Here is a 27,999-nt window from a genome sequence, read left to right as displayed (position 1 = left end):
ACGAAATGGTCGTGTGGCAGAGACATTTTGCCGAGAATGGCATAAGGCCGAACGGGTCATAATGTCGAAAATTTCGTTTTCAATAATAAAAATTGAGGAGAGTACAGCAAGGAATGAGAACATCTCGCTTCTTACTCCTCAATTCTGAATCACATATTGCTGTGAAAGTGCGAAGCGAAAAATATGGAATGTAAGACGTCTCAGTAGTTTCATTAAAAATCGTCTGAAAGTTGTGTAACGGAATCAAGATTGTTACAATTTTGTCTAGAAAGAAAATCAAAATTCAACGGGAAACTTTTATCAAATCAGGACAAACCGTTTGCCAACCACTGAACAGTAGCAATACCCATTCATATTAATTTTGCGTTCCTCCGAACGGAAGACTCCTCGAGCAAATTGCTTTTGTTTCGTGCCAATCTAAGTGCGTTTAGCACAATCTCTGAAACAAAAGCCCTTCAGGTTAGCTTTTGTGTTGCTCCAGACCAGAGACCTCCACCGGGACGGGACGACATTACACGGAATGGCAATGTGAAACGGAGACATGCAGCCCGAGCTTCAGCTTTGTGATCTTTGACGCTTGATGAACTTCCGTACGGTGTCCCGGGCAGTGTTTTCGCTTGACACATTTACGTCGTTGGAGTCGTTGCTGACGACACGGCAGCTCGAACGCAGATGTTCCGCTCGTTTGCCCCGACAGGCTGGGTTTGTTTGTCTAAGATGCTGATCCAATTTTTAGCCTTCACCCCTCTCCCGGCGGCACCGGTCCTTCTCCTGGATTTTGTTGTTTTTTTCGGGTTGGTTGCGCCATACTCGAACACCTTTCCTGCAAGGAAGGATTCGTCCTTGCCAAGAAGCATCGAGCGAAATGCGAAAAGGTTCGCCTAACGATTCTCCCAAATGGGCGCCCGAAAGGTGCAGTTCGTAAATTCTCACAATCGGTTGCAATTGAAGCAAAATGGCATGGAAAAATAACAAGACGAGCAATACAAAAACTGATTACGCTCGAATGGAAAAGGATGATGTTACCGAAGTCTTTCTTCGGGAATCGAGGATGCAACTAACGCGATTGCAGCGATAAAAATTGCGCATTCATTGGAAAATGTTTAAATCCAATTAAAGTGGGTACGCTTCAGTTTATGTATGGCGTCTTAGAGCAATCCCTCCCCGGGAATCGTAGGAACCACTTGAGCGGCGCGAGCACAATGCCATCCGTAAGGATAACTCATCCTTTTCGGATGCTAATGGCAAAAGCGGATCGCATTACCCCTTTTACGACGTAGGGCCCCGTTGCATGTTTTGGCGGATGCATCTTTTCACGTTCTTCTACAAAAGAAAGAAGTTAACCGGAGTTGAAATTTCATTTCATCGGTCGAACATCGGTGTCTAACCCTATACGTATGTGATCCCAAGTCATCAATGCATAAAGTCTGCAAGAAACTGTTTGCTCGCGTTTTGCGCTGAAAGCGTAATACCTCGTACCACTTTGCATGATAAAGCACACCCAACAGAGCCGAGCACATTGTGCTGTAACTCCGAAGATATGGCGATATATCAATATTTTTGTCGACATTTTACAAGAACGCACCCGGAGCACAAAACGAGCGATTTGAATTGAAAATTGAAACCACGCGAGGATAGAGTTATAAATTATGAATTTCCACGTCACGGAAACCGTGTAGCCGTCGATGTCGGGAACATCGCGAAAATTGAAATTCCCTCCTTGATACTACATGCAGGAAGAAGGTTGTTAAATGCAAATAACGGTCGTAACTCGCGCGAATGCGCGACTAGCAGAAATTATGTACTGAGCTGAAACCGAAAACCGAGAAAATGGAAACTCAAAAATAAGAGAAACAGCTGGAAACTTTCCGATGCGGAATCGATTTCATCACTATAGGAGAGATAAATTTCCTTGACGCCAGGAAGAGATTCGTCCCATCTGATGTCACAGAACCCACTCGGGAAGACAATATCCTTCGGAGGGAAAGCGAACGCAACGAAAGCAAGGACGACGGGAGAGAAGATAAATAGAGGAAATTTATCACTTGATTGTTTGCGAAGGTAGAGCTGCGTCCAGGATTACCCAAGAGGTGATGTTTGCAGAAATTTGGAAATTTCACCTTCCGTAGCGAACTGTACAGCTGGTCGTCGTCAGTGGACAAACAACGGAGGATGCTGTGGCTGCTCGGTGGACACAGACAATTCGTCTCGGACTTTCCCGAAGAAAAACAAAACATAAAGAGAAAGAGACGGAGAAGAAAAATCATTCATTCAAACCCTAATTTATTCGATTGGACATTCGGACCCCTGGCTGCAATATGCGGTTCGAAAGGTGAATGAGTGTCGTAAGGTTTGGGAGATTCATATCTCGATAGGTCGATCGAAGATATTGCACGTTACGGAGGAACGACACAAAAACAAATCCGATGACTGGAAGTTTAGCTGATGTTTCGATTCGTGAACTTGGCTAAGAAGCTGACATTTTAGTGAGTTTTGATTAAATTTCGTATCGTGGTCCAAAGTTTTTTTGAAAGTTGCTGTTTGTATTCAACTGCTTGAATTAGAAAACAGCTCGAATTCTAGACAACTGTTCGGAATAGTCAATTGATTGGATTTTAGAGGTGAAATTGACACGACAAGTAACTCCCATTTTCAATTACTCATCAGTCATTTGAATCGTATCTGGTGACGTTTCCAATTGAATTATGGAACCCCAAATGGTTGGAGCGAAATAGGATGCCAGAAGCTCTCCGTGTTTGTGCACGCTACGAAGATCTAACAAGTAGAGATAACTTTTCTCAACATCATTGATTTTAGTCCCAGATCAACGTCCCAGATATAGAATTCAAAAACTTTATAGTTCTCACAGACTGAGATATGTCAAACGGAGCTGGTGGCTTCATGTGCATAAGCAACTCCAATCGTTTAGATATGAACGCGGTTTTCCAAACCACAAACAATTTTCCGCCAGTCTTTCACACGCGCTTGGTGATTTTCAAAAGCACAAACCATTTTTCGGCGGTTTTCTAGACGCACCTTGTGATTTTTCAAAATACAAATAATTTCCCGGCAGTCTTCCAGCCATGCGTCTTGTAGTTTTCCAAACCACAAACAGTTTTCCAGCGGTCTTCCAGACGTGCATTGTAGTTTTTTTAACCACAAACCCTTTTCTTCAGGACGCGCCTTCTGGTTGTCGAAACAACAAACCATTTTTCAGCAGTTTCCCAAACCACAAACCATTTTCCGGTGGTATTTCAGACGCGCTTTGTGGTTGTCAAAATTACAAACCACTTTCCAGCGGTATTCCAGACTATGTGATTTTTCAAACTATAAAATATTTTGTTCTTCACACATTAAGCACTTGAATTAACTCACCTTATGAAATCAGCGTCAGGATCCAGAAAATAACCTGTCAGGATCGCCAAAATGTGTAACCACAAATGGGTGAAGCGAAATAGGATGACAGCGGCTCTCCGTGGATGCTTGTGCACGCCACGGAGATCTGTCAAGTATTGGCCGAGTCATGGCTTGCTTACTGATTGACGCGTTGAGGTGTGAATCTATAAACACACGATGAAGGTAACTTACTCAAACCCCACACATTGTACAAGCCTTAAGGTTTACCCAAATTCACTAACACTTTTTTTTTATGAATTGTCTATGCTTTGTCCAATAACAATCCTTTTTGCGGCATTTTCGACTCTCTCCGTAAATCTACAGAGACTTCAATTATTCAAAAGTCATCAGAATGAAATGAAACTTTTCAAATTTTCAGATAGTCGGAACTTAAAAAAGGATTCCTCACCAAAGATTGCTGTTTCATTTTGGACTATTCACTTTTCGAGGAGTATCGAACCTGGCTTTGTCGCTTAGTGACTCGGTTCTGCCATTTCCTACAATGCATCACAATATATGTGTCTTTTCCTTGGTCTTTTCTGTATTTCTTTGAAGATGCTAAATGTATTCCATAATCAGGAATCAAAAAAATCATCACTCACTTTCCTCAGCACTTGCAAGGATGCCAGGTTTTTATCATTCGAAAATTATTCGATAATGTGAAACTTAAACTAATGCGAAAATTGAAACTAAACCTGGTCTAGGAGGGTTGCCTAGACAGTAGTGGTGGTATCAAATGGGATTGTACAAAGTCGTGTTTGAGTAGGGCTGTTCTCCAATTTTCATGTTGTAGAGAGACATATGAATCGATTTGTTAATTGAAAAAATCGCAAATCATCAGCGTCATACAAGTGATGAAAACAGTACCACTGAAAAAGTAAGAAACAGAAAATTAAGCAAAAAGTCTCCTTTAATATCTGCAAACACCGTTCGTACATTGCGTAAGAAGCAGCTGCTCTATTTTGGATTCCTCCGCGTTTACTTGCGTGCCAGCTCGAACGCAGTTCCTTCCAAGAAGAAAACCCAACATCTCGCGCGTCTCTTACACCTCTAGACCTTCGAAGTGCTGCAAAAACCAGCTGATGCGGCAGTCTGCTGCTGCTTCACCTTCTCATCTTCACCGGCCGTCATCATCGTCATCTTTGGGCACAGCAGAAAGCAGAGCAACAAAAAAAGTGGGAAAGGTGAAATAGAGCAGCGGCCGTTTTCATCCAGAATTAAAAATTGCATGTGCACCCTCTTCTGGAACGGGAGGGGAATCCTCTCGACGAAGGATCGACCGAGCGACTTGGAAAGGAAGGAAAAAACTGTAACACGGAAGTGATCCGCTTTCCCACAGATTATTTGTGCGAGCTTCACGCCTTTTCAATGAATGGACTTAATTTGAGGCAGATTTAAGGAGAAAGACGACGGCTGCAGAGAAATGCTACAAATTGGAATTAAAAATATGGCAAAAGCGGTAACAATTGGCAGTAAATTGCTGACATCTTCCAGGGAGCACCGCGCCGATAGGGGGAAATTAGGGCCCTCAGAAGAAAGTGACGGACACGGTCGTACGACTGCAGGCACAGATGGGTCCAAACTGATAGCCCAGGGATCTGAGAATATCTTTTCAATTCACTTCTCCTGGAAGAAACGTACGGGCTAAGATTGGCAAACTCGTTTCACAGCGCAAATCCAGTTTCGCAAAGCCCTCGGGATACAATGTAGCGCGGACTGCGCCGCGGAACAGGTTTCCCGACAGGACAACGACCATCAACGTCGCGGGCTACGGATCTAACTTGTTCTTGTCTTTTGCGAGTAGCCTCATAGCGTTGCTGGATACTACGTCCAAGAAAAATATATCAAATTACAAAAGACGCACAACGGGCTCTAATTTGCATACCCGGGAGATTTGCAATGGCAGAACAAGAAGAAATCCGATGTCGTGATTTATGCGACAAAGGATGGGACCGGGTGTGTCCTGTTGGGATCCGGTTTTGCGATGGACTCGCGAATTGGAAGTAGCCACAATTGGAAACATATTATGCCGCGATTAGATCTGGATAGGATGGGAATTCTGTCGGTGAAGAATACTGCCTCGAGCAGAGCGCGGTTCGATGAATAGTTGTTTGTCTGCGGTGATGAGTATTCCATTCCATTTCCCAAGAAAAATAAAATGTAGAAAATCGAACCCATATTTGTACGAAAATTGAGAAGAAAGACTTAAACGTAATTATCATTTCTATTCCGAAACAGTTGAAAATATTTCTCTTCTGAAAAAATCCAAAAACAAACTTTTTGAGTTGGACCGCAATAACATACTCAAATCATCGCAGTTTTATGATTGCGATCACTTTTCAAGATACAAAAAATAAGCCATCAACAAAATGCTATCTTAACAACCTGTTCCTTTTTTGGCATTGTTCACTCCCTAATGAAACCTTCAATCACCTCCGCACGAGCCAGAGGTCACTTACTGACCACACCCCGCAAACGCCGCGATGACCTTTCACATAAAGCACAATCTGCTACCTGTCGGTACAATCCTTCAACCCTTTCTCCTCCTCCTGAAGGACCAACTTCTTAAGCACCATCATTAAAGAAAGGCACCGCCGCGGCCGCCGTAATACAAACCAAAGGTCATAATCATTTCCAGTGAAATGCAACCACATCGCTAATCCACTTAATGGTATCACGCTGAGTGCGCGGTCGGTCGTCGCGGTGTGCCGAATTTCTCCGCGGCCCGTCGCCGTCTCGAGTGAGTGTTCGCACCTCTTCCGCTGCTCCGAACGACGATGACGATGGCACAAGGCGGAGGAAATTAATATCCCGTGCTTACAAGTGCCATTTACAGGACCGCGAGAAAACCACTCCATACGAGCGCGATCCCAGTCACGGTTGATAACCTCCGCGCGCGAGAGGAGTGTCGTTGCGCTTATCCTTCCCACCCGTTGCGGAGCGGTCCGAGAGTGGCGTCGCGGAAGAACCAAAAAAAAAAGGATTGCTCTCACTTTACCTGCTCGGCAGTGCCAGCTGTTTGTTTAGTGTTGCCAACGACACGAAGAACAAACAGTTTCGAATGGGAAAGGTCCGATTGCTATCTTGAGTCGCCGCGATGTTCGAGGGGACCCTTTTCTCCAGATCCGGACGTTGAGGAAGTGACCCTCGAAAAAGAGTTCGTTGAAGTGCACTATGGTGCGGCAGGTGGCGAAAATGGAAGTCGTGGCTTCTTACTGCTCTGCAGTCAACGCAATTATTTGATGTATATGTACTTCAGTATAGATTCGTTTTTGGCCACCATCCTGCGCCCGCCCATAGTGAATTGATGCTTTTTTACGATCCAACTAAGCTACCGCATGTCCTGTTTCGGAATGGGACGGTCGTCTTTCAAGTTGATTGTCCCCTTATGTGACCGAGGTTTGCGTCCTTAGCTGCGGAGTGTTTGGGAGTGAGGAGGAATGCACGGGCGAGAGGGCAAGCAAAACAGTTAAGTTTTTCTAATAACGTCAAACAAAAAGGGGTTTCTCTTACTTCAAAGCTAGTTTTGCTCCGGTACGTCTTCGGTTCACGTTTACCTAATGGATCTCAATTCTATAAAGGGTTGATAATGCTCTTAATAGCCAACAGTTTCTTATTATAGTTTCTGCAGTAGAACAGTTACCGACTGTCTTCCAAGTCATTCATTTTTTCGGAAGCCAAAGCTGACCAGCTTCTCCGCCTTAAATCGCCTTCGAGGTAAAAGGAACCACTTCGGAAAATTTATAGTTTTTCGATCGCATAAAATATTCAAATCTAGTCCCTACCGACCCGCCAAGGAACATCATAAATTTTCTATCCAGAGAGACCCCTCGTGTCAGATCAGCCTTTCGGCTCACATCTTGTCATCCCGTTTGTGCATACGATTGTTTGTATGGATATTGTGACAGTCTGGGACGGAACGGGACGATGACGTTCCGGGGTTCCCCAGATTAAGGTTCATCCGAACTAAACTCTCGAGAAAACGGTGTCATCGCTGATAAAAGATGCTGCCAGCAGCCTGTTGCCCTCATCAAGAAAGCACCATTTATACATAACTAGGGCACGCTCATCAGATAAGCTCAGAAGGCACCTTTTCGTCGTGGCCCCTTGACGGGTAAAAATGTGCCTCAACGCGAGGGATGTTTATTCAAATATTTTAATTTTAATTTAATTTAATCACTGCACTGGAACGAAGAGTTTATGCCTGGCATGAGATGAAGCAAAAACGATACAACAGTTTCCGTCTTCCTTGGATGGATTCCATTTTCGGATCGAACTTTTTTCTTCCGCGTCCCGTAGGATAGTTTGGGAACATCATTAGAGTTCTTAATCCATCCGTGTTGTTGTTGGTTTGGTGCGTGTACGCTCCGGAGGTCGCCATGCCCAAACCCTTTGTCGGGGGAAAATTTATAGTTAATAAATTTCTTCTTGGCGCACTCGAATGACACCGCCCGGTGGCGGTTCGTCTTTTTGCGTGAGGTTTTGTTTACGTTTGGAATTTATGTTGTTTAAATAATTTTAATTGCCATCGGAGCCGCCTCGCACAGCATCATTAGATTGCAATGATGACCTGAGCAACGGCGTGTGAAGCTATCCGGGGATTTCTTTCCTGGGGAAAGGTAAAGAAGGTCATCACTAACTTAAGGGATAAGTATTTCAAATAAACCATTTTTTTTAATTCAACTATTTTCGTTGCTTCCCTCGAGATGGACACTGCCGCTTTTTCGAACCTTTTTCGATAGTTTAGTCAAACAAACGTTACTTGGCCGGATTCGTCAAAAATAGCTCTAAAACGTTGGAGTCTACTCACTGTTGTTCTTAAAGAGACAACAGTTTTTCGGCTCACCCGGTTTTTGTCACTACTATCCGACGTTTCGGTGTATATTTCACCTTCTTCAGGGTTGTGGTAGTATAATATACACCGAAACAACGGATAATGAACGCAAAATTCGTTTTAGCTTGTCAAAAACTAGCCTTAAAACCGTCGTTAATAATTAAACTCATTCGAAAGTCATAATTATTAGCAAAATAATTCAAATGATAATCTTTTTGGTCATATTAAGACTCTACAAAGTTTGTTTGCTGAAATAAAACAAGACTAAAACGGTGATAGATAGCATTTTTTTAAATAGGAACGCCCTGTAATCTTGTCCACGAATGACCATATTTGTCTAAAAACGCTTGGATTTTCTGGAGCAATTTTCAAAAACTTTGATGGAACTAATTTTTAAAATGGTAACGATCTATTATGGAAGAATTACGCACCGTGTTAAAACATGAATGGCTTCAAAAATTCTTTACAGTACGGAATATCTTTTTCGCATCCAAGTAGTCGGATTGAATGCTCTTCAACTCTCTTTCTAAAAATGATACGTCAAATGGGCTATTTTTTGTTCTTTTATTTTAACTATAATAGAAACAAACTACCAGGACACCCATCGAATATCCACGATTTATTCTTCAGAATTTCCACAGGATTTTTTTTTTGATTTTCCAAAGGAAATTCTTCGGAATTTCCACGGAAATGTTTTCGTCATTCTTCTGAATATCCGCAGGAAATTCTTCGGATTCTTTTTTTCAAAATTTCCAAGGAAAATAATTCGGAATTTTCAAAGGATTGTTCAAGGAATTTCCTTTGGAAATTTTTGATAATTTGTTTGGTAAAATCTTTGGAATTTCCAAGGGAAATTTTCCGGATATTTCAAGGAAAATTCTTTGGAATTTCCACGGGAAATTGTTTGGAAATTCTACAGGAAATTCTTTAGAACCTCCACGAGAAATTCTTCGGAATTCCCATGGGAAATTTTTCGGAATTTTGTACCTCGGGGCCCGGTTGATCAGCAATTGTGAGAGACTTCAGTATTCAGACTTCAGGATTCATATTAGTTTCCAACATATAGGATTTTAGAATTATTGAAAAAGTTTGAAGACAAATGAGTTATCTCCCATATGCATCCTATCATAAGCAAATGAATGGACAACTAATAGCCTAGCGGTGTGCGTTTGTTACCATTTTGTTCAGCGGCGACGGCGTTTCCCCCTAATTTGGGAAACTATTCAAAATATTCAAGGGATGTTTTCCTGAATTTTCTTATGAAATTCATCAAAATTTCCTCGAACAATTCTTTAGATTTTCATCTAGAAATTTTACGGAATTGCCTCGAGGAATTGTTCAACTTCTCTTCGGAACATTCTTCGCAATTAACTCGAAAAGTTCGTCAAAAATCACATGGCTAAATCTACCAAATTTCACCAAGAAGCTCTACGAACGAATGAACGAAGTTCTTAGGAGTGTATAAATTGAGTTTTTTTTTCGGTTCCCCAACACTAACATTGTTGTATAAGAATCATGAAAAACTGTATTTAAAAAACATGAATTCGGCTCCGTACCGCTTCACGGCAAATGAGCCTCCCAAATAAATGATAGATTAAGAAAAATGAGTTTTTATTAGCAACGAGAAAAGAGTAAAGATCCACATGTATATAGACGAGGATGAGGAAGCACTGACGGTCGAGTGCACGAAATTTCTCCCTTTTTATTTCACACGTCTGTTGTCAAAATTATGAGGAAGTCGGTAAGGAACACTACTTCATCGGCATTCCAAACGGAGTACAAATGTTTCAAGTGAGACTCAAACAGCCTATGGAAAGACGTTTACTTGAAAACTCATCCGAACCAGCAGAAAATATACAGACGGTATTCAATACTTGAACATCTTCAGCAAAAATGTTTGGACATTATTCTACCAAATATTAGGGAAACTTTAGCATCACAAACCATCACCGAATGAAAAAGTATTCTCCGTTGCCGATTCCCCCAGTGAACAGCAATCAATCTACTTCATGCCAACTAGTTGAAACTGGTCAGAAAAATAACGCTGACGACTAAGTACGACGATCGTTCGTAATTGTCTGGACATCATTCGAGCAGTTCTGACTTCAGAAAAGCAAAATACTCCACGCTGAATGAAATGCTACTTGCGTTCGATTACGGTCGTATCATCGTGCTCTATCGTGTCAATGTGGCTACTCGTGACATCCCTTTTGGCGTTCTGGACTAAGGCAGCTTTCGCATCAGTATTGAGGATGTGTCCCGAGCGATCTGGAAGCTAAATTTTTCGTTCAATGCTTGACCGGACGGGTTGCCCGCTGCCTTACTACCACAGTGTTCAAGTGCTCTTATTGATTGTTCAAAAATATCTCCAACCGCTTACCTCGAACCAAAACGTTTTACTTGCGCTGGAAATCTCCATACCGTTTTGACTTAAATTCCGAACATGACTCATATTCCGAATACACGCTTTCGTATAGATTTTGATTTCGTTTGTACTCTTGATCCTTTGTAGAATAACCGGAGAAATTTTCAGACTTAGGGCGTCAAAACGCTAATCTCTACGAACCATGATTTTTTCCTGAATGAGATTTTCTAGGAAGAGATCGAGCGCGACCAACTTGGCTGAAGCCACATCAACTTGTATTGAGACTCTTCACGCCGAAAGGCAAGTGGATTCTGTATAAATATTTAGATCAAAAGGTGGTTTTCAACCGACCTTATTCTACTTAATATCACTGTGGACGATTGCATCGCGAGCGTTGATTGGTTCAGATCCTAATGGGCAGAACATTGCGTTTGAAAGTTGGATCATCTCTTTTGGATCCTTTCATTGCTACATCTGGTGTACCACAAAGGAGTAATCCAGGACCATTATTGTTTTCGATATTCGCCAACGAAGTCACACTGGTACTACCACCTGAAGTGAGGCTTTTGTATGCTGATGATGCCAAGATCTACATTGTTGTTGCTAGCTTTGATGACTGCATTCTACTACAAATGCTTATAAACCGTTTTGAAACTGTTTGTCTCTCAGTATCTATAAATGTCGGATGATAACGTTCAGCAGAAAACAAGAACTTGCTATCTTTAACTACATGTTAACGTAATTTCCAAGACAAACCGGCTATTTGTTTTTATAATTTTCAATCACCAATGGATTTCATAACCTATGTGGCCTGTGATCGCTCTACTGTGCACTTGTATGGCCTATTCCGGAATTTGCTGTTATTGCCTGGTGCCCTTATCAAATCACTTGAATCTCGAGGATTGAATCTGCACAAGAAACAATCGTGCGCTTTGATTTGCGTAATCTCCTTGGTTTGAGGGTAAACATGTCACTCTTTATGAAAATCGCAGTCAGTTGCTTGGGCTGGACACCTTGAATGTTGGACCCCGTGTGTCACAGGCCATGTTCATAGTGAAAACCCTCTATGGTGCTTAACACGAATGACGTTTGCTCCAGTGTGTCCAAAAATGATTAAACTACCTCCAATGTTGTTCTTGTATCAAAAGACGTCATCCCAGAAGGGAAATCGTAGTGTGCCATACTCGCGATTGGTCGCAAACGTTTGTGCGTATTTTTCTTTAGCAAGGGAGTGTCTCCGGTTGTGGAGACAGTAATGTAGTAATTTGAACACCAATGAAAAGCTACAGACCTTAGCTAACTTTTCTCCGAAGTAACTACCGTTTTGGCTCAAATCCCAACCATGACTCATATTCCGAACACTGGCGTTTTAGTGCCCTATAACTAAAACTTTCATCGATTTTCTGTACAGAGAATCCAGAGTACAAACGAATTCGAGTTCCTGTGGAGGAAATTAAACACATAAAGCTAAAATAGCTATTTAAAAGCGAGTGTTCGGAATATGAGTCATGTTCGGAATTTGAGTCAAAACGGTTGTGGGGTTTGAGCAAGTTCTTTCAGCGTGTGATTATACATCAACACCTCAGCGTGTCAATTGGTGATCAGCAAGCCATGACTCGGCCTCTTCTTGTCAGATCTACGTGGCGTGCACACACACACACCCACGGAGAGCTGCTGTCATCGCATTTTGTTCCGGCCATTTAGGACCACACATTTTGGCGATCCTGCCAGGTTATTTTTGCATCCTGACGCTGATTTCAATAGGTGAGTTGAATTCAAGGGGTTAATGTGCTGATTAGTAAAATATTGGATGGTTTAAAACAAAATCACAAGGAAAGGTGGTTTGTACTATGTACAAAGGTGGTTTGGAAAATCACAAAGCGCGTCGGGACGACTGCTGGAAAACGGATTGTAGTTTGAAAAATTACAAAGCGCGTCGGGACAACCGCTGGAAAACGGATTGTGGTTTGGAAAATCACAAAGCGCTTCTGGAAGACCGCTGGAAAACGAGTTATGGTTTGAAAAATCACAATGCGCGTCGGGACGACCACTGGAAAACGGATTGTGGTTTGAGAAATTACAAAGCGCGTCGCAACAACCGCTGTAAAACGGATTGTGGTTTAAAAATCACAAAGCGCGTCGGGACAACCGCTGGAAAACGGATTGTGGTTTGGAAAATCACAAAGCGTACCTGGAAGACCACTTGAAAATTGGTTGTGGTTTGGAAAATCACAAAGCGCGTCTGGAAGACCGCTGGAGAACGGACTGTGGTTTGGAAAATCACAAAGCGCGTTTGGACGACTGCTGGAAAACGGATTGTGGTTTGGAAAATCAAAAAGCGTGTCTGGAAGACCCCTGAAAAAATTGGAAACTCACAAAGCGCGTCTGGAAGACCGCTGGAAAATGGTTTGTGGTTTGGAATACGGAAACGCGCCTGGGAGACTCCCAAGTGCTGATTTTGGGTAAAATAAATTTAGATTCATATTTTTACACTTGACGGCATTAGTGTACACGAGACTACTAGTTAAGCAAATACGAAACGAAATCTGAGGGATATGGAGAACTAGCGCATGCTACAAAGTTGTTTGGAAGGCAACATAAATTATCATAAAGTTTATTTTGGAATTCACTGACTTAGTAGTCATAGCGGATTACGTTGAAGGTCAGGTCAGATCAAGGGTCAGATGGTGTTACTATACACGAGGATACCTGTGGATACTTCGGTGTGAGTACCGAGATCTCGACAACTGATCAATACTGGCGAACATTATGTTGGAGTACAGCCGAAGAAAGACAAAAAAAACGTCGATGACATGTGAAATCGCATTAAGTTGATTTGGAAAAGTTATTCACGATTATTAGTAGATTTGCAAGAGTTAAATTAATAGAAGTTCGTGCACAAGGATAAATTTGAAGTCACCAGGTTTCGGTGAGCTGTATATGAACATAACCCAGCCGGCTCTAGGAGGTATAAGCTGAGTTGCTATACTCATCACTGTCACTAGCTTCTGCTGTAAGTAGAAAATTACCCAAAAAACCGTTTGATCGTAGAATAATAGTCTTTTTGGCGCAGTGAACCAAATGACCTCAAATCAGTCAAAGGAGTGCAAGAAGCAAAAGTAAGGTAAATTGTGGCATAAGTTGATCAATGAAATTAATCGAAATTAAATTTCAGCTTGAAGCTGCGCTTAAATTAAGCTGCTTTGAAGGTGTTTGCATTTCCTAGTATCGACTTCCCAACACTATATGTGTCTAGAGAGATCAATATCATAACACTAGGTACTAAACATTTAAACGATACAATCTATTTACTTCCATATCGTGGTTCTGCGATTTGCGGCATCCTATAAAAGTGTTAATTTTTGGCAGATAAAAAAAATTGTGTCATTTAGGCTGTGGGCCGCCTTCTAAAGCTACTAGAAATGTAGAAAAAAAAATTAAATCAAATGCTCATGAATTGATGAGAAAAGAACATTTGTTTATTTTAGAAGCCTCCAATGGCAAAAAACACAAAATAATGGCTTTCAAGGGCAGAACGAAAAATATTATTCTTGCATGTGAAATAGCTAGTTGTCATGTCAGCGCACTTCAAATGCTCGGAACGGTCGCAACTATTGCAATTAGTGGAGTTTGTAGCGGCCTACATTGAGATGGCCCACTACCAGGAATGATGGACATTTTTCTTTTGTTCAGCAAATTTACATGACACAAACATTGCACTGTTTTGATTTTTTTTGGCAAAAAACCATATGTGAGTGCACGCTTTGATATTGGCTCTGATTATGTATGCTGCCAAACAACAAGTTTGAAATTTCTCGGATTTGGCGTATTTATCATGTGTCAAACATTGTTCAGGGTGGCCCACAACCGTAGACATTCCCCGACACTTTGAAGAAGCAAATTTCAGCTTGATTCAACTAAAAATTTCTATTCGCTTTGAAGGGGATTTGGTTGGTATGTACTTGTATATATCAATTCGCTCTAGTGAAAATAGATTGTTCAGTTTGTTGTGTCATTGTGCACTATATCAGAAAATGTGCTATTGTCCATGTAGAATTGTTAATAATATCGGGTGGTGGCTAACGAATTCGTCATGAAATCCAAACATTATACGTTCTAAAAAAACAGTAGTATCGACAGAAAATCGACTTCATCAATGCCAAAAAAACTTATTAGTGTTTATGAAGAGTAAACTGGGTGGCGCCACAACTGAATCTCGAATGCAGAGCTGCGTCCACGATACCATTAAAAAGCAATTTCCACAGTAATTCAAACACGTAAATAAAGAACGGTCGGGAACACAAGAAGAAAGAACGGAGTCGAAACCGAACCATAATGTTTTATGTCGTTTTGAAGAAAAACAGAGGTAAAATGAAGTTTTAACGACCAGTTTTGTGTCTTATTTTTTAAGTGCAGTCACTACGTCTCATAAAAACATAACTGTCCCTTGTTTGATTCAAATCCAATCCACCTGGGTCAGTTATGCATGTGTAGGAAGCTATTAATTCGATAGTCAGACAGTGTGATCAGCTGGGCAAGTGTCCCTATTTTCATTAAATTTCCCATCAAAAGATTCAAGTGATTTCTTGAAAAACTTTTTGGTTTCAAGAACAAATCAACTCCGCAACACCAAGAATCACAGATTCACTCGTTCGGTACATTCTTTTAACTGACATTCTTGGTCTACAAACTCACGTGTTCATATACCCTTGAAGAATGAGGCTCAATATGACGTAATTGCGTCAAATTTACTGAACGGTAGCAATCCACCTTCCCAACATTGTTCAAGCACATCTTTGGCATCATCGGAGCATCCTTATCGTGCCCAGTCATCGTAGAGTTGCGTAGCACAAATTGATTCTCCGTCCTAACCCGTCTCCATCGATGGATGGCATGGCAGCGACGACGACGACGACGACGACGACGCTACGTCCGACGACGATGATACCGAACCGAGGGAAAACGTGGGAAATCCTTCCTGCTGTGTCGCTGTTCCCGACTGTAGGTACCGCTTCTCGGCAGCCTGATTGCTCGCAAGAGGTGCCTACACGTAACCCTCTGCTGAGTGTGTCTTCTTCTCCGTCCGGATGGACGTCAACCGTCTTTCGCCCTCCCTACCAGGCAAACAAACCCATCTTTCGAAGACGGTAACTGCTCTTCCCGTTCATTCCTGAACGGGACGATACAGAACCGAATGTAGATCAACAGCACACCCAGACCCAGTCAGCAGCGGTGGCGAACTTGACGTGACGGGAATGTGTCAGAGCGTTGAGTGATTTTTCTTCCGGATCGAGTCGAACGTGATGACGACGAGTACACCGGAGGATGTTATTTTTAATTAATTGAACATGATACGGATAAAATTATCCAAACATTTTTCATCTGGGAGAAAAGTGGGAAAAGGGGTACCGCTGCAGGACTATCGGTTGCCTTACATTGTACCGTCTGTTGGGAAATGTGTATCAAAATAAATGTGTCGTATTTCGGAATCGATTGCAATGTGTGAGAGAAAGCGACAGTTTCGTAAATCCTCATAAATTGAAACCGATCAATCCTATACAGTGAAGAATTGTTATTCAAATTAAGTTTTCAATTTCCGAATGGCACTTCTCCAAGCGACCCCTTGATGATGCTGTTTGGCAACACTGCCTCCAGGAAGTCGTAAATTTCGGCACTTCGTTTTTCAAAAGTTTCCCGAAAAGGTGTCCCTCACAGTAGGTGATTACCTCTTACACTTCCAGGCGCAGAAACTTTCTCCCTTTTATCTTTGTCCGTGATGCGTCTCCAACCTTTGACGAACGCACGGGATTTTGGCAAGGTCGACTTCGGTTGAATCTGGCTGCGATGCCGAGAGTAATTATCGATGGTCATAAAAACACAGTCGTTTCCTTCCGGAATGACAGGGGCCTACCGATGGTGCCTATTGTCTCGAATTTATGACGATAAATATTGCGTTCGGGAGCAGAAAAAAACATAGGGATAAGGAAAGAACAGATAATGCACTTTTTACTTCGTATTTTACGGGAGTTTTTTTTTTATTTCAGAGTTTTTGAGACAGGGAAGAAGAAATTAAGTGCATTATGCCTTTTGGGTCTCAAGTTAGCAGACTTGATGTGCATCCAGTATAGTTATTTTTTCTCAGGTATGTTAATTTTCTTCGTCGTGTTAAAAACATTAAACCAAATAGAAAAAATCAGTCCCATTGGAACCGCCGTCCCGTTACAGAATTAACCCAGGACATGTTTTTTCACGCCTGATATAATCGCCGGAAAGGAAAATTTATAAACTTTAATTCGATTCATCAGGGAACAAAATACCGACAGTAACTCTAACACTTCCGGCTTGACATTTTTTCATGATCTTCGATACACGTGAAATGAACTGAAACACAAGAAAGTCCTTATTCAAATGTCAAGAGGCCCCTGACGGTGACAGTGACATAAGAAGGCAGAATCCCACAACCCTTTTTTCACAGCATCCAAATCTGGGATGTTAGTTTTTTTGTTACTCCACAGCTACTTTCCATCGAATGTCAACGATGACGGGACGACCAGCCGAATCTTGTTGTTTGGGAATCTCCCAGCGGGAATGCTCCCAATCACAGCGGTGTGTCATCGCAAGTCTATCTCCGATTTGCATTCGATGCTAATTATAATAAAATAAATTTGAATCCGACCTTCTGTCGGTGCAGATAGGCTCCTGGAATATCGGGAAAGCCCACCACGGGGGTATGGGATTAGGTGCATCTTTAGATTAGAGTCCCGTTGCCGTGGTGTGGAAAGACGGGAACAAAAAATGACGAGGATGTTCCTGTCATGATTGGCTTGTATCTGTCCCGAAAGATGGGTAGATAGAGGTACGGAAGATGCAGCAGTCAAATGCTCTTAGTGGTACCCTCTTTGCTCTATCTGATGCCCAGATGATTGGGAAAAAAAGTATCGGTTAGTTGCAAATGTCTAAAAAAATTCAAATGTTTCGGTTGATGTTAATTCCGTTCGGTTATCTGATTTCAGAATATTGAAAACAGAAGGTAATGTATGCCACATAGAAACTATGTGCCATAGTTATCGAAAGACCAAATGTTTTATATAGATGAACTCGTTTGGATGAAAAAAAAAATGAGGATCACTAATCTTTTAAATGGGGGTTTCAGCATGTGAGTAAAAAATAATGTGTAAAAAATCTAATTTTGCTTTTCTCGTACATTAAGTGTACGTAAAGGCAACATGTTCGCTCCAAAAACCAACTTTCTATAGAAAGTCCGTAGACCCATAGTGTTATATACCAATCGAATCTATTCTACGAATTGAGGTGATGTCTGTGTGTGCGTATGTGTATGTATGTATGTGCGCAAAAAGTTTCACCGTCTTTTCAGTCATTTACTCTTAACCGATATGTGTGCAACAAGTTGCATTCGACGGGGAATCCTGCCACATACTATCCAATCGAAAGTTGGTCAAATCGGACTATGGGATCAAAAGTTATGGCAAAAATACATTGTTTACCCTTAACCGACTTACTTGCAACAAATTTCATTCGAAGCGGAATCCATTCTTTGCTATTGAAAATTGTCCGGATCGGACGATGAGCTCAAAAGTTATTATCGAAATACTGTTTTTATAACGCACGAGAAAGGTACCATTACCACTAGGTGGATTAAGAAGGGTTTTTATAACACATTCTTGTATACAATGCATAAGAATTGAATTATGGAAAACATGACTTTTCTTTTTTAGTAATGGTTGTGTGATGCAACCAGAGTGTAAAATAATCGAAAATTTTTAGTGAAGTTCATTTTTCTTCATTTGTCAGTTCACTTCCGACACATTCAAAGTCGTCTCTGGACAGTCAATATTCAGTTGAATATTAGTCATTGAATATTTATGCACATTTTGCAAATTGATAAATTATCTGAAATCTGAACACGTTTCAAATGAGTAAATTGATTTATCACACAGGACTGAATCCGATTTTCATCCGCGAGGCACTTTCAGCAGTAAACATCAACATAAACAATGATAATAAGTTTTTTTCTGCACATAGTAAACGCATTCAGTGACAGTCGAATGAATGAGTTCGTGAAGTAGTCGTCTGACATTGTCATTCTATGTTTTGAATATTCATGCGATGTTCGTCAAAATTCGGACCGAAGTTGCTTCATGAAGATGAATATTTTATGCTCTGGTTGCATGATGCAACACATTTTTAAACAAACCAAATATATTCCACAACATCGACATATGAAATGTTTTCCAAAAAAATGCTCTACAACAAGAACCTTAAGAAATACTAATAATAACGCTTTTACAAAATATAAGCCAAAAGATATTTTTTTTAACTACAAAACGTTTTCTTCTTCGTTTTTGTACTCTACTGCAGCTTTTTTACGGTTACTCCAAATAATTCGTCTCGCAGACTACCACCGAATCTAATCACCACCCATTAGTGGTGAGTAAATTATTAGCAATTATCGCTAATCGCCCTGTCGTGAATATTCAAACGACCAGACCGCACGAATCCCAACGCTTAGCGACGTTCCACTCCCTGATGCAGTATCCCGCGTAAAGAGGCATCAATTTACGACCACGGATTTACGTGGTGGTCTTCAAAAATGACAATGATTAAGGAATTAACTCTTTAATTCATAATTTATCGGGCACGGTACGGCAACAGGGGTAACGGAAGCGGTGGCGGCTACCCTCCATTCCCAATGTACCCTTTCGAATGGACGCTGTTGAGTGTAACGGTTACGGACGTTTACCCAACCCACATGCGTTTCTCCGTTTCCAGCAAACTAGTGTCATTTTTCTGTCAACGTCAAGAGCGTTTTGTTTTGTTCGCCGGTTGATATGACTGGCGTACCCCTTTCGACCAGCGCAGCGCAGTGCCGACAGACCGGAGTCGAGTGTTGCAAAAATGCACCGTGTAATGAGGAGGAGTGTTTATGTTTTTCTACACACTTCAAATTTTTCGCACTCTCTGCACCGGGTGCGAGATATTTCGGTGTGTCACATCGACGTATAATAGTAAATTATAAATAATAGCCAACTTGCGCCAGCATGCAAAATTTTGGCCCGGAGAAAGGGGTTCCACTCTGTGGATTTACTTCGGGTGCTCGCCGCACGACGAGAAAGGGTGAAAGATTTGACGTTTGACTGACGTTTTGTGTGGGGTTGCCTGGGACCTCTGGGATTGATGGTTGGTTTCAATATCACACCATGCAGTCGATCACTGGCGCGCACCCAAAATATCGAGTTTCTTTCTTCAATCAGCTTCAAGAGAGTGACATGGAGGTTGTATTCTGCTGCAAAATCTAATTTATTCCAGACCTTTGCCAGAAAAAGAATTGCATATTGATTATTTATTTACTGCTACCGCCATTATGACGATCCGTTATACACTGCACCAAATGAACCCAATGAAATGGGTGCAAATTATAGGTGTGGCAGTTGGCTTTACAATTTCTTCCAATTTTTCGAGAGAAAAAGGAAGGCGTTTGAGCTAATGATTCAATTTTCGAACGCACGCATAAATTATAACTAGTACGATCCTTGAGCAGAAACTGTGGGAAAATTACCCCAATCTTCGTCCTCATCGAGCCGAGAACGACTGTCATCTTTCGTCACACATGCCTAACCTCAAAACCTAATTACGGCTATTGTCTTTTCCCACTGGGTGTCGAACTACTGGCTGCGCACAGCCGGAAGGTTAACAAAAAGATGCGAGTTTTTCGGGTTTTCTATAGTCTTATGCGGCTTTTCTTGCTGCATCGTTTGGCTCAGCTCCTGGACACCGAAGCAAGCGGCGGAAAACCACAAGCTTATTAGTGCAAAATCTGGAGCGATTACGCACACCGTTTCAAAGCAATCCGAGCCGTTACTGATTCACGTGCTACTCCTATTTGGATCGGATTTCCAGTTCAAAAGAAACCGACACAATTATCGCTAAGAAAGCACAATCCATTCAAATGGAGAAAGCTTACACTGCTGAACAGGGATAATCCCTTTGGTGAAAGCGAGCAAGAAATGCAAATTTTGCCACTTACGGGACACCTGAAAAGAACTTTTTTTTGTCCTGAAACGAATCGCCTCAGAACCCGTTTTCCTCCAACTTCAGGCGGTGTCCGGTTGTTTACCTTTCCGATCAATTTCCAAAGAAAACATTGTTTTTAACGACAACAACAAGGCTGAGTCCCGGGACACCGTTGGGTGTCGGTCGGAAGCGTTGAAGCATTTTTAGTTTGCTTGCCCTTAATCGTTAGTCACCTTACGTCCCTACACGAACCGATAACCGGTACATAGCCGGTCGCCTTCGGGTGGGATGCGTGTCCCGCTGGGATCGCTTTGGCCACAAAAACCTGTACTACGATTTCGGCGACAGGGTATCGAATCGGTATTGTTTACCCTCAACCGATAGTCACTAAATGACATAATTTCTTTTCTTCTTTCGGAGCTGCTACTTTTGTAACGTGCCCGTTCGGGTCGGTCCTGGGAGAAAGGGTTAAGAAGAAATCAAGTTATAAATCACTCGGCGAGCGGGACGACCAATCGGAACGGGTAGGTTTGGGACAGGCGATAAATAACTGCCAAACTGCTTTGCTAAAATGACGAGCAGTGGGAAACAATGTGCCACCAGCAGTCGAATCAATTGGGAGTACAATGCAAACCGTGATTGTTGACGAACAAAGACCTCCACTGTGAAGCTGTATCGTGCGTGTGATATGTGTTTAATTTGATTCGCAATTTATGTTATTCTGTTCCAGATCGGTGAAAAAAAAGTGCTTTGCAACTATTCCGAAATGGAGAAAGCGAAAAGAGAATTGTGCCTGCAGGAAGGACGAAGGACGAAAAAATTGCAACTCCCAACAATTTAACGCTTGATAGGCACGGCCCTTTTGGATCGTTTGGAAAACGCACAGACGACGACAGCCAAAATCCGCGAAAAGTAAACAAAACTGCTGACGATCCGCTGAAATTGACGCTGCTTCCTGCCTTCGTGCCCTCCGGAGAAAGCTGTTTGCTTTAATGATTAAAAACTTTCCAGCGCGCATTGTTTGCACGGCAATAAAAATTCGACAATAGCAGCAGAACAAGCTTGAATGATTCAACGGACGTTTGAATGGTAAGTGCTGTTTAAAATTTTGAAAACTTTATTTGCACAAAAAACAGCAAAGAATTTTATTTCTCGAATATAACTATATGAATTTTTTCTAACAGTTTCTTTAAAAGTACATTTTTGCTCGTGTAAGAAACTTTAATTTAAAAAAAATTCGACAAATATCGAGCTAAATATTCATTGATTGCCAACCAACTGTCAAAGTTTCCATTTTTCCACAGAACATCTATTCAAATGCAAATCACTAACTAACTAAAACGACAATAATTGCACCGATTGCGTTCACAGCAGTACACTATGGCATCAATTATTATCCTTTCCCCTTGACGCCTGTCGTACTTGTCATCGATCGAATCGCGGTGCCAATGGTAACAATATTTCAATTAAATTGAAACAGCTTCCATTGTTCCCCGAATGGATTGATTTTTCTTCCGACAGTTCCGCTCAAGAGTCCCCTTCCCACACCGAACCGAATTCATCCGCAAGAAATGCTCCGGTTTATGCTTCCGCACGTTCATAACATTTGCCTAATCTCCAAATTTATCGATCATTAAAAAGTGTCCAACCCCTCTCGTAGATCCGAAGCACCGCGCTCACGACACTCACCGGGGTCAAAACAATGGCTCTGCCGTAAAGTAATAAAATTTGTTCGGAACCACCAGAACAATTGAATTGCACACCGCCATCATCCTGAAGGTACCCGCAACTCCGTTTGACACCGAGACAGAAGGGTTCCGCCAAGTGTTTGCATAACCGCTTACTGTCATCTCGGTACTCCATTATGGGATTGAGAATCCTTCCGCCGTCACCGTCGAAACTTTCTTCCTGTCATTAATTACCATAAATCAACACGTGTTCGCGCTTCCGAGTGACCACATCCCGACAGAAGAGATGACGCACCTTTTCCCCTCGAGATCCTTCCGAGATCCTACCAGCATCTCATTCGAGCGGTTTTCTGCGCGCGCGTCGCGTATTTTGACCTCCACCGATCTGACCGCTTCTGGCTCCGTGTCTAACGTCGCTTACTTTCCTTCGATTGCTTCGGTACGAAGTGGTTTTGGTGGCTGAAGAAAGCGTGCGGTTCAAGAGGAGAAAGTCAGCCAGCAGCAGTGGACGTGTTAACGACATGGAAATAAAGCCGAAAATTTATTATCCTTTCGGGGTTGGCACACCCCTCGCTTCTTGTTCAGTATATTTCGATGCGAGTTAACCAAATGGATGAACTGACCATATGGTTCCGCTGGACTGCGTTGCAGCAAGTTGAATGTACGCTCTTCAAGCGAGTAGCTGGCAAGGATCAGGGTGGACGCGAATCAAATGCAGTCATATCGGATCCAGATCAGGGAGGGTGATTTTTCCGTGGTCAGCACGAGAAAGAGTCGGAACACGCGAAAGTGCGGACTCTTACGGCGGCGCGCAAGATTACATATGTCGGAGAGTACGTTTGGGAAAGTACCTTTCCACCACTCGAAGGAAGGATAAACGGATGGATAAATGAGGGAAATGTGAGATACCGGTGTGGTATATCGTGTTTAAATGTTGTTACACTCTGTGTTATCTCATTAGTGCCAAGTTCAATCGCTGTGCTATGGGTCATAAACTATTGTATTAGTTACATACATAAATTATACTTTGAAGTTCACAATTCATCCCACCTTTGTTCTAGAGAAGTTTAGAAATATTTCTGCAGTTATTTTTAAAACGAATTATATACCGGCTGTGAAACCGATTTTAAAATGTTTTTATGGCACCTTTGGATATATGTAAGATTGCATCAATTGCTGAATCTTGTGAATGAATGAATCTGCTAACCAACATTACAATCTACATTGAGTATTCTGATTACTCTGCGAAAAATCTACGGTGAATTATTAAAAAAAGGGAAGAGTGGTTTGGCCAAAAACTTGTTGGCAGAAAGCCATTATTAGATCGAAAACCGGTTTGGCTAGACGCGACATACGGGCGAACTGACCATTTGCCATAATAGGTCGTTTAGCCGATATGGTCGTTTGGCCGTATAGCTCGTCTGACCGAAAATTACGTTTGACAGAAATGGTCGTTTGACAGAAAGGACCATTTGGTCTAGAATGCCGTATGACCGACCAAAAATGTCATTTACTGAATCGGTAATATGGTCAAAAATGTCGACCCGTTAGGCCAAATGATATTTTCGCCCAAATTACCTTTTCGGCTAGAGGTCTCTTTCGGTAAATGGCAATTCAAGATGTTTTTAAATAACCTAGTTGACCAACCGAATCTATCGGCCAAGTGACCAGTTCGGCCTAACGACACTTTCGGCCGGATGAATTTTTCAGCCTAATGAAATATTCGGCCAAACATTTCGATTTGGCCGAATTGAATATTGTCCGAAACGGTTTTCAGGGCAAAAATAGTTTGACGAAAGGGACATTCGGCCGAACTGATGATTTGGCCAAAAGATTGCCCCAACAAGTCATTTGGCTGAAAATGACGTTTGGCCGAAATGGTCGTTTGGCCGAATAAGTCGTCTGATCGAATAGATCATTTGGCCGAAACTGCATTTTCTGCCAAATAACCTAACTCGGCTAAACGACTTTTCCGACGAAATGACCAGTACAGCCGAACGACACTTTCGGCCAAATGTCCGTTTCGTCCAAATGGCTTTTCTGCCAATCGACCGTTTCGGTCAACCGGTCTATTCTGCCAATTGAGTGAGTTGGTCAAACGACATATTGGGCCAAACGACCATCTCAGTCAAACAGCATTTTTGGTCAAACGACATGTTAGGGGGCAACTATTTTTTTGACCAAATTACCAGTTCGACCGAATGTCCCTTTTGGAAAAATGACATTCAGAAATGGAACATCGAGATGTAGAGAGTCGATAGAGTTTTACGAGTTCAATACAATACTGCTTGCGTGTGTCTAAATAAAAAGTCATTCAAAGTCTGTATAAAAAAGCAGTTTTGTGTCCAGCTTATCAAACAAAGAATTCGACTTCTAGTAAGTCTTTCCTTTTGCCATGTATCATACCAGAGGTCTGACAATGCCCTGTGCCAATGCTACTGTCCGCTGTCATCAACAAATCCGCATTTTTTCTGCTACATATCTCCACCATACCCGCAGCCAATCTCCTGGCAGGGGTTCCAGCCGCACCACTGTCATGCCGCTGACTGTCAGAATCTGCTGGTTTCGCTTGATGCTATTCATACCACATTCATATCGAATACCCATCGTCATGTTTGCATTCAGCATAATGATTCTCTGCCATCATTAGCCAAATAATGGAAAGTTCAAATCCTGCTTAGGCAGGGACCACCCGCCGATCGATTTAATCAATTACTGTGCCAACTCATTCACCCCTGCCTGTGGTGCAGTGTGCAGCACGATCGTTATCTATCTAAGTCGTGCCGAATCGACTTGACTGGTACCACTACTGGTGACCAATCAAAACAAACCCAATTAATCTTATCTAATCCGCTTAGCGTCACGAGAGGAAATTGATGACACCGGATGGACACATTTGGTATTCGACCGAATTGGCTTCTGCTCGCCCAATCGTCATTTATCGAATTTATGTATCCACCCATGCTGTAATTAGAAACTCGCCACATATTGATTAACGTGTTGGCGAAGACGGTAATTGCAGATCCCGGCCCTCCCCAGGGAACGAACTGTGCGCCAACTTCGTCCGGGTCTTTCTTAGTCGAAAGCTCGAAGGCCACCACCGGAATGCATTCTTATTAAAAATTCCATAATTTCATGTGCGCAACCGTGGAAGACGATTCCAACAGATGGTTGCACATTGGAAAGGAGGTACAGTAGTTCCCCGAATATTATGGGTTCGCTATATGGAAGAGTCGTGCACGTGGCGATAATCCTGTTCCAATTTACAACGTTTGTCAGTTCTAAATGAATAAAAATATGGAACGAGTTTTTACAAAAATGTTATTTTAGAACAAAAATAATTTAATCACTCAATTTCATTCGTAGAAATAGAAAGTAATTTTGAAAACAGTCAAAACTTATCTTTGCTTGACTTATTCAAATTGTTAAAATTACCATCTGTCAATACACTTTCATTTAGTGAGGTACCTGCTCCACAATCTATTGGAGCACTCATCGTCCCCCATCATTTAGTGCGCAAATTAATATTAATAGCACATTACCTCTCGTAGTTACACACCATTCCCGCATGCGCTAATTAGAGGGTTCGTTCTTGAGGAGGCAAATATTTGAAGTACTTGCAGAGCGCACTCGACACGCAATCGCATCGCGTACAATAACATATTCTTAATTCACTTACCTTCTTGGCTCGGGTTTATCGCTCGGGCGGACTGCTCACACGATTACAGTATCCTGCTATTCGTACATGCGGTCCCAAATTTATTCACTGTTGACCCCCAACGATCGTTGCACACTGTTCGTATAGACTTCGCACCACTTGATTCGATCACTTAATCCTTATTTCGATTTCCGCAACTTTGCACAATCGATTCATACTCTAACTTTCTTCTTGCTTTTGCACAACTTCACAGCCCGTGGGTTCGTCGTCAGCTCGGCTATTGCAACTGTTTTTCCACTAAATTCGTCACACACAGTCACCGGAGCAATTTTGATAATCCAAATTGTGTAGTTTTTCTATTTGTGTTTTTTTCTGTGTTACACTATTGCTTTGGAATGCGAAATTTTGAACCACTATCGAAACGGGTTTGGTGAAAATGGTGAATTTGGACTAGGCACTAGAAGGCACCTAGAGCGAAAAACGGAAAAATCCTTCCTGCGACTCCGGGAACGTTGCTCTCCACGTGTGTGTCCGCTCAGTCAGACGGTTCGTACTCGTATGAAAGGTGAGCTGGTCGGTTGACAGTTCAGGTTCTAAACGGCGCGCGGAGCAAACAGCGCAAAAACCGGTATGTCTGTATGCGCCGGCAACTTTGTGCCTGCCGTTCCGATTGTATGGGTGCGCAGCGCGCCCGCCCGGTCGTTCTCTTTCGCTCTGTCAGTTACCTCCGATACCAAAGGATACCTTCCGTGATCCGTGCATGCAATGCTTGATCATCGAACGAAGGGTTCTCCGTTGTCTCTGCACACCTTCTGGTCCTATGTAGTTCCTTCTTCCGATTCTCTCCCGGTTTTCATTCTCTCTCATTGATTCACCCATACCATTGCATTTTATGTCAAGTTATGCTCACCGACCCATTCAAGGTACGGAAGGTTTTTCGCATTTTACTTTCATTTTCCGTACTCCCTTTTTCCACATCCGAAGGAAGACGACTACTGGATCCATTTAGGCGCGTATTCCTCCATCCGTATGGGCAACAACACGCACAGTGACTTTAGCGCAGGATCAGATGGAGGTAGACGGCGAAAGGTAATCAGCAAGCAACAACCGCGCGCACCGGGACGCAGCGAGGTGAGTAGTGAAGCAGCCGGTGCGCAACCACGTGTTTCTGCTTTCTGTTGATGGAGCCGAGCGAGCAATTCGCGATTAGATGTAAAGGTAAGGTAACGATGTTGCAAATTGCTCAGCTTTAAAATATGGTTTATTTTTTTCAAAGCATAAGGTGGGAGTCAATCGAAAAATTCTTTCGGGAGACTGGATCGACTGGATCGACTTGATCCCTATTTCTCATTTTCGATACATCACAACCGAAAATGCATAAATTGACACAGTTTTCCGCAAAGACTGTCTGAGAAAAATTCAATTTAGGGTTAATAATGCGTGATACTCTGTAAATTGTTGTTATTGTTGATACACAGTCGATTTTTGATATAATTATGGTCCACCCTACCGTGTCACCGTGCGCAAATGCAAAATTTGTAAATCTAGCTATTTACATTTAACAATAATTATCTAGGGGAAGGAGGAGCAACATGCCCTAGCTAAGCATAGACTGCTTTTAGGGGAACTGTACCGGTTTTGGCCATGTTCCTAATTTGGACAATTTTGCGAATAACTCCGAAAATAAAGCAATTCGCGAGGGTTTTATTAGTTCCAACAAATGATATATCCCTCACGGTTCACCGCTGCTTTCAATTGATTGATTATTTTGGAAAAATATGTATTTTTCAGGGTTGGCCAAATTAGGCACTAAGTTGGCCAAAACCGGTGCACTTCCCCTATGCCTTAGCTCACGCAACAGTTAAACAATATAGCTAGCTGACGGCATTTTAAATTAGAAAAAAATCTCAATCATATTGATAATATTCACATTTCAAAAAAGTGGTGATATTTCGTTGCCGGAAAACTCTTGAGGCAAAACGCCTTTTAGCCGGCAGCTCTTAGGGAACAACGTACCACGCGTCAG

The 27,999-nt window shown here is 42.1% G+C and overlaps 1 protein-coding gene across 1 annotated transcript in view; it reads right to left on the bottom strand.

Moving 5' to 3' along the window:
- Positions 1–26,517, bottom strand: part of LOC134222479 (uncharacterized) — a 276,614-nt gene extending 250,097 nt beyond the window's left edge. The window contains exon 1 of the mRNA XM_062701631.1: positions 25,995–26,517. The gene's annotated coding sequence lies outside the window, so the exon portion shown is untranslated. The remainder of the gene's footprint in view (positions 1–25,994) is intronic.
- Between the last annotated feature and the right edge of the window lie 1,482 nt (positions 26,518–27,999).

Source organism: Armigeres subalbatus, chromosome 3, assembly GCF_024139115.2.
Source record: "Armigeres subalbatus isolate Guangzhou_Male chromosome 3, GZ_Asu_2, whole genome shotgun sequence".
Classification (NCBI taxonomy): Eukaryota; Metazoa; Arthropoda; class Insecta; order Diptera; family Culicidae; genus Armigeres; species Armigeres subalbatus.
Note: the sequence above shows the minus strand (reverse complement) of the source record. Positions and strands in the feature narration are given on the sequence as shown.